The sequence below is a fragment of the Nycticebus coucang genome, chromosome 4 (genome assembly GCF_027406575.1).
Source record: "Nycticebus coucang isolate mNycCou1 chromosome 4, mNycCou1.pri, whole genome shotgun sequence".
Classification (NCBI taxonomy): Eukaryota; Metazoa; Chordata; class Mammalia; order Primates; family Lorisidae; genus Nycticebus; species Nycticebus coucang.
The window spans coordinates 66,978,686-66,986,282 of record NC_069783.1 but is presented as its reverse complement, the minus strand read 5'-3'; the positions used below and the strand labels follow the sequence as shown (position 1 = coordinate 66,986,282).

The following is a 7,597-nucleotide window of genomic DNA, read 5'->3' as shown; positions in this document are numbered from 1 at the left end:
TTACATAATTGCTTTTGTAAGGTTAAAGTCCACGTTTTAGTTGTGTCCTTCATCCAAGAAATGTGCCACATATCCGGGCAATGTACCCACTGGGTGAGAACTTACCCATCCCCTTCCTCTCCTCCCCACCTTTGAATTTAATTTAGTTTTTCTCTCCTGTGTTGTTCACTGTTTGTGTTAAGTCTTGTTTTTTTGTCTGTTTGTTCATTTTCCTACAGGGTTTTGGTACTCTTTGATCATAAGCTGATATTTTGTTGGTATTCATTGTGGGCCTAAATGGAGGATGATTCTTCTAGAAATAATTTTTATTCAATTCTTTAAGGAGCCAGGGGCTACTACAAGTCTTCAACCATTTTAAATCCATATTTGGAGTGTCCGAAGTCCTAGGCTGTTCCCTCCCCACCACCTCCCCCATCCTGCCACTGGCCTAATAGCTTAGTTTCTGGATTGCAGGGATAATCCTATAATTTCATTTTCCCCTTCTTTGACTCCACCTTCTCAAGGCACCCAAGACTCACTGAGTATTTATTATTGTTTTTCTTTGGAAAGTTTCCTATTTCCTGTAACATAATCAATATAGTAAGAATTGTGTTTTAGAAGACCTTTAGCATTGCCATGACGAAGCCAAGACAGGCCCTCTGGTTGGAGATCTATGTAACGACTTACTGTGACCTAGGAAAGGCAGCCAAGGATGACTTCAATAAAGGACATGGGTTTGTCATGGTCGAAATTCATCTGAAAACCAAGTCTTATAGCAGAGTGGAATTTTCTACTTCTGGTCGTGCATACACTGATACAGGGAAAGCGTCAGGCAACCTAGAGACCAAACATAAGGTCTGTAACTATGGACTTACCTTCACCTAAAAATGGAACACAGACAATACTCTTGGGACAGAAATCTCTTTGGAGAATAAGTTGGCTGAAGAGTCGAAACTGACTCTTGATACCATATTTGTACTGAACACAGGAAAGAAGAGTGGGAAATTAAAGGCTTCCTATAAATGGGATGGTTTCAGTCTTGGCAGTAAAGTTGATATAGATTTTTCTAGACTAACCATCTATAGCTGGGCTGTGTTGGCCTTTGAAAGTTGGCTTGCTGGCTATCAGATGAGTTTTGACACAGCCAAATCCAAACTGTCACAGAATAATTTTGCCCTGGGTTACAAGGCTACAGACTTTTAGCTGCACATGTGAATGATGGCACTGAATTTGGAGGTTCTATCTACTAGAAGGCTAACGAGAAGATTGAAACATCAATAAACTTGCTTGGACAGCTGGCAGTAATAATACCCATTTTGGCATCACTGCTAAATACAAACTGGATTGTAGAACTTCTCTATCTGCTAAAGTAAATAATGCCAGCTTGATTGGACTGGGTTATACTCAGACCCTTCGACCAGGAGTCAAACTAACCTTATCAACTTTAATTGATAGAAAGAACTTCAATGCAGGAGGTCACAAGGTTGGGCTGGAATTTGAACTGGAAGCTTAATATGGTTTGAGTAGAAAGAACATCAGATTTGTCCTTGGAAGTGAAGAGAAATGAACCCACTATGTTTTGGCCTTAAAATTCTTCTGTGAAATTTCAAAAGTGTGAATGAACTTTTTATTCTTCCAAAGAATTGTAATCCTCCCCACACTGAAGTCTAGAGATTGCAGGTCCATCCTAAGGGAGGGGCTTGAAGGCATGCCTGGCCTTGTCCTGTTTATGCCACAGTTCAGTTCAGTTCTGCAGTGTTAATTTAAATGTGTTATTCAGCGACAGTGTAGTGTTACCCTAAAGAAAATGACCCAACCCTCCAGTTTGTACATCACGTTCTGCATGTCCCATGCCACTTTTTCACGATCTTTGAATATATCAGTCTCTGTGCTGTAGTAGAATCTTTGGTTTTGCATCAGAGTAAAGTAAAATAAACCCATCACATTTGGAACATAAAAAAAATTGTGTTTTATGTAGGTTCAGATTGTTTGATAAGAGGAGAGCTCTTGTTAAGAAGAGAACTACATGGTTCACTATCCTGCTTTTGACTTGACTTCTGTCATGTGTTTTTTTGGTACGTTTGGCAAGGCACTGAAGGTAAGGTCTTTGTTTGAGAACAATAGATCAAAGTTATTCCACTAACCACACTTTTATTGTGTTGAGTAATGTAGGCAAAACCTAGATTGTCCTCACTTGAGGACAAGAGATGGTATTGGATCACAGAGAAGATTTCCAGAGGTTGGGGAAGAGAAAGAGGTTAACTGGGAAGAAGTACAAACTCAACTGGATGAGTTTGATTACATTTCTGGTGCTCGGAGAGGAATGTAAATTTGGATCTACTTTGGAAGAATAAAACCTTTAAGGTAAATGAAAGAAGGAACTGAGTTTACCTACACTTAGTTGATATCTAGAGAAGGAAATTTATCTTGACCTTATTATTTTAGTCTCTTGTACAAATATCTTCACTATGTTAAATTTAATGTTACTCTCTTAGTTTTTATATCATACTAATATTAAAAAATCCATTTGAAGAACATTCTGTCTTTTGAAAACCACATTTCAACATAATATCCATTAAGCTACTCAGTGTACCTTCCACAAGAACCCACACACATACAAGATTTCTCCTAAAATTCAGTGCCAGGGAAAACCTGTCTCTTTAGAAAAATATGTTTGCTTCTTTTTATCAGACTAAATAGCCCATATGTTTCCCATCCCAACTTCTTTCCTTAACTCCCCAAAAAGTTGGAGCTAAACCTAAGGCTTAACTATGATAACAAACAAATCCCAGGTGCCTGGTTTAACTCCCATCTCTCGTTCTACTCGTAAACATAGCTTTATTATACTTTTATTTCATATTATACAAATAATACATATGCATTATTTATTGTAGGAAATACAAAAATAAAAAAAGCAACTGATACTTTTAAAATCTTAGGGTGTATTCTCTGACTATACCACAGACTCTATTATTGGTATTTGATTACCAGAAATGAAAATTGACTCTGAGGGAGGCGGAGCAAGATGGCAGCCGAGTAACAGCTTCCTTGCATCTGGGCACCGTGAGTCTGGGGAGATAGGACTCCAGGCATCTCTGGCTGGTGGGAACTGCCTATCATCACTCCTATGAAGATACAGGGAGTCAGCGAGAGACTTCTGGACCCCAAGAGGAGGACTAAAACAGTGGAAAACCGGCAAGTGGTCGCGTGTGTTCAATCCGTCTAAACCCGCCCACAACTGTAAGTTCAGTAGCAGCGAGACTGCAAACCAGAAAGGCCTTACCGGTGAACTATTTTGATGTCCTTGGACTTGGCACTGAGTTGAACTGCCTTGGGGGAGGCCTGAGCGGGAGTGCAGAGAACTTTGGCCGTTGTCTAGGGCCCCAGTCTGAGCCGCTGAGCCAGACGGAGCTAATAGTGTTTGGCGGTGGGTCACACGGATCCATTGTCAGTGATCTGCCCCGGCAAGCTCTGCCCTCAGGGTCGCAGAGCTACAAACGGGTGGGAGCTGGTAACCCAGCAACCAAGTAGCCTAAGGGTGGGGTTTGAGCCGCCTTGCAGCCCTAACCCTCAGGGGCAAAGTGAGACCGGTTTTGGCACACTGAGTAAGTGGATAGCCACTTCAGCAGCGATTCCAGCGAGAAAGCTGGGAAAGCTTCTGCTCAGCAAGTTTACAAGTTCAAAGTGCCTTTTAAGTAGGCTGAAGAGAGATTTACGGTGTCTACCTGCTGGGGTTTGAGAAATCAGCAGCCTCCAGTCGTATCAGAACTGTGACTAACATCTCATACCCCAGAAGACCACGTGTTGCCCAGACAATATTCAATAACATATACAAACCGCTTTGTTTTTGGTTCTGTATTTTTTTCTTTTTTTGTGTGTGTGTTTGGTTGTTTTTTTTTGTTTCTTTATTTTGACGTTGCTGATGTTCTTTTGTTTTTTTAATTTCAATCTTTTCCACACAGATCCCTTTTTCTTTCTCAATTTTCCTAGTTTAATTATAATTTCCCATTGCTGCCTTTTTTAATAACTTCAGCTTCATTTTTGCTAGTGTTTCTACCGATATAATTTGGTTTTTCACCCAATTTTATCCCCGTAAAGTTTTCTGTTTGCTTCTTTTGGTTTGATTTATAGCATTTTTGTCTTTCCTCTCTACTTGGTGGAGGTGGGGTACTGTGTCTGATCAGGTTAGCAAAGAGCTGCTGACCTCAAGGGAACCACGCAACTGGGCACCCCCAGAAGGTGGGGTTTTTGAAGGTTGTGTCAAAGTACCCTACTGTACACCTATATTGCCCTGTCTCCCTCTTTCTGTGCCTCTCTTCTTTTTGTCAATATTCCTTATACCCACCCCCTCTCCTTTCTCTATCTTTCTTTTTTTCTTATCACTCGGTCCTCCCTTCTTTCATCCCCTTTTTTTGCTCTTCAACCTTCTCACCTTTCTGGTCCTGTAACCCTTAGTCCACAGGCACAAGAACTTAAAGAGCAAGAGGAAGTGAAAGGAAAATTAGGGCAAGGAAACAGATAAAAGAAACCACTCATGAGGAAGAATCAGCAGAAAACTCCAGGCAACATGAAGAACCAGTCTACAACAACCCCACCAAGGGACCATGAGGTAGCTACTGCAGATGATTCCACCAGTATAGAAATGTTAGGAATGACAGAAAGGGAATTTAGAATACACATGTTGAAAACAATGAAAGAAATGATGGAAACAATGAAGGAAATTGCTAATAAAGTGGAAAATAACCAAAAGGAAATCCAAAAACAGAATCAAATAAGAGATGAACGATATGAAGAATATAAAAAGGATATAGCAGACTTGAAGGAACTGAAACAGTCCATTAGGGAACTTAAAGATACAATGGAAAGTATCAGCAACAGGTTAGACCATGCAGAAGAAAGAATTTCAGAGGTAGAAGACAAAGTTCTTGAGATAACTCAGACAGTAAAAGAGGCAGAAAAGAAGAGAAAGAAAGCAGAACGTTCACTGTCAGAATTATGGGACTTTATGAAGCGTTCAACATACAAGTTATAGGAATTCCAGAAGGGGAAGAAGAATGCCCCAGAGGAATGGAAGCCATACTAGAGAACATTATAAAAGAAAATTTCCCAAACATCACCAAAGATTCTGACACACTGCTTTCAGAGGGATATCGGACCCCAGGTCGCCTCAACTCTAACCGAGCTTCTCCAAGACACATTGTGATGAACCTGTCTAAAGTCAAGACAAAAGAAAAGATTCTGCAAGCTGCCAGGAGTAAGCGCCAGTTGACCTACAGGGGCAAATCCATCAGAGTGACCGCAGACTTCTCTAATGAAACTTTCCAAGCAAGAAGACAATGGTCATCTACCTTTAATCTACTTAAACAGAACAATTTTCAGCCCAGAATTCTGTACCCTGCTAAGCTAAGCTTCAAAATTGACGGAGAAATCAAATCATTTACAGATATACAAACATTGAGGAAATTCGCTACAACAAGACCAGCTCTACAGGAAATACTTCAACCTGTTCTGCACACTGACCACCACAATGGATCAGCAGCAAAGTAAGAACTCAGAAATCAAAGGACAGAACCTAACCTCCACACTGATGCAAAAGATAAAACTAAGCAATGGACTCTCACCAAATAAGACGAATAGAATACTGCTACACTTAATCAATTATCTCAATAAATGTTAATGGCTTGAATTCCCCACTGAGGAGACATAGATTGGCTGACTGGATTAAAAAACACAAGCCATCCATTTGCTGTCTGCAAGAAACACACCTGGCTTCAAAAGACAAATTAAAGCTCCGAGTCAAGGGTTGGAAGACAATTTTTCAGGCAAATGGAATTCAGAAGAAAAGAGGAGTTGCAATCTTATTTTCAGATACATGTGGATTTAAAGCAACTAAAGTCAAAAAAGACAAAGATGGTCACTTTATATTGGTCAAGGGAAAACTACAACAAGAAGACATTTCAATTCTAAATATTTATGCACCCAATTTAAATGCTCCCAGATTCTTGAAGCAGACCTTACTCAGTCTGAGCAATATGATATCTGATAATACCATCATAACAGGGGACTTTAACACACCTCTTACAGAGCTGGACAGATCCTCTAAACAGAAATTAAACAAAGATGTAAGAGATTTAAATGAGACCCTAGAACAACTATGCTTGATAGACGCATATAGAACACTCCACCCCAAAGATAAAGAAAATACATTCTTCTCATCATCCCATGGCACATTCTCCAAAATTGATCATATCCTGGGACACAAAACAAATATCAACAGAATCAAAAGAACTGAAATTTTACCTTGTATCTTTTCAGACCATAAGGCACTAAAGGTGGAACCCAACTCTAACAAAAACATTCAACCCCACACAAAGGCATGGAAATTAAATAACCTTCTGTTGAATGACAGATGAGTGCAGGAAGAAATAAAACAGGAAATCATTAACTTCCTTGAGCATAACATAACAACAATGAAGATACAAGCTATCCAAACCTGTGGGATACTGCAAAAGCAGTTTTGAGAGGAAAATTCATCGCTTTAGATGCCTACATTCGAAAAACAGAAAGAGAGCACATCAACAATCTCACAAGAGATCTTATGGAATTGGAAAAAGAGGAACAATCTAAGCCTAAACTCAGTAGAAGAAAAGAAATATCCAAAATCAAATCAGAGATCAATGAAATTGAAAACAAAAGAATCATTCAGAAAATTAATGAAACAAGGAGTTGGTTTTTTGAAAAAATAAATAAAATAGACAAACCATTGGCCAGACTAATGAGGAATAGAAAAGTAAAATCTCTAGTAACCTCAATCAGAAATGATAAAGGGGAAATAACAACTGATTCCACAGAGATACAAGAGATCATCTCTGAATACTACCAGAAACTCTATGCCCAGAAATTTGACAATGTGAAGGAAATGGATCAATATTTGGAATCACACCCTCTCCCTAGACTTAGCGAGGAAGAAATAGACCTCCTGAACAGACCAATTTCAAGCACTGAGATCAAAGAAACAATAAAAAAGCTTCCAACTAAAAAATGCCCTGGTCCAGATGGGTTCACTCCAGAATTCTATCAAACCTTCAAGGAAGAGCTTATTCCTGTACTGCAGAAATTATTCCAAAAAACTGAGGAACAAGGAATCTTCCCCAACACATTCTATGAAGCAAACATCACCCTGATACTAAAACCAGGAAAAGACCCAAACAAAAAGGAGAATTTCAGACCAATCTCACTCATGAATATAGATGGAAAAATTCTCAACAAAATCCTAGCCAATACATTACAGCTTATCATCAAAAAAGTCATTCATCATGATCAAGTACGCTTCATCCCAGGGATGCAAGGCTGGTTTAACATACGCAAGTCCATAAACGTTATCCACCATATTAACAGAGGCAAAAATAAAGATCACATGATCCTCTCAATAGATGCAGAAAAAGCATTTGATAAAATCCAGCATCCTTTTCTAATTAGAACACTGAAGAGTATAGGCATAGGTGGCACATTTCTAAAACTGATTGAAGCTATCTATGACAAACCCACAGCCAATATTTTACTGAATGGAGTAAAACTGAAAGCTTTTCCTCTTAGAACTGGAACCAGACAAGGTTGC

General features: G+C 39.3%; 1 pseudogene; it reads left to right on the top strand.

The window, feature by feature from the left end:
- Nucleotides 1–691: 691 nt before the first annotated feature.
- On the top strand, nucleotides 692–1,942 carry LOC128583908 (voltage-dependent anion-selective channel protein 3-like; annotated as a pseudogene).
- Nucleotides 1,943–7,597: the final 5,655 nt, after the last annotated feature.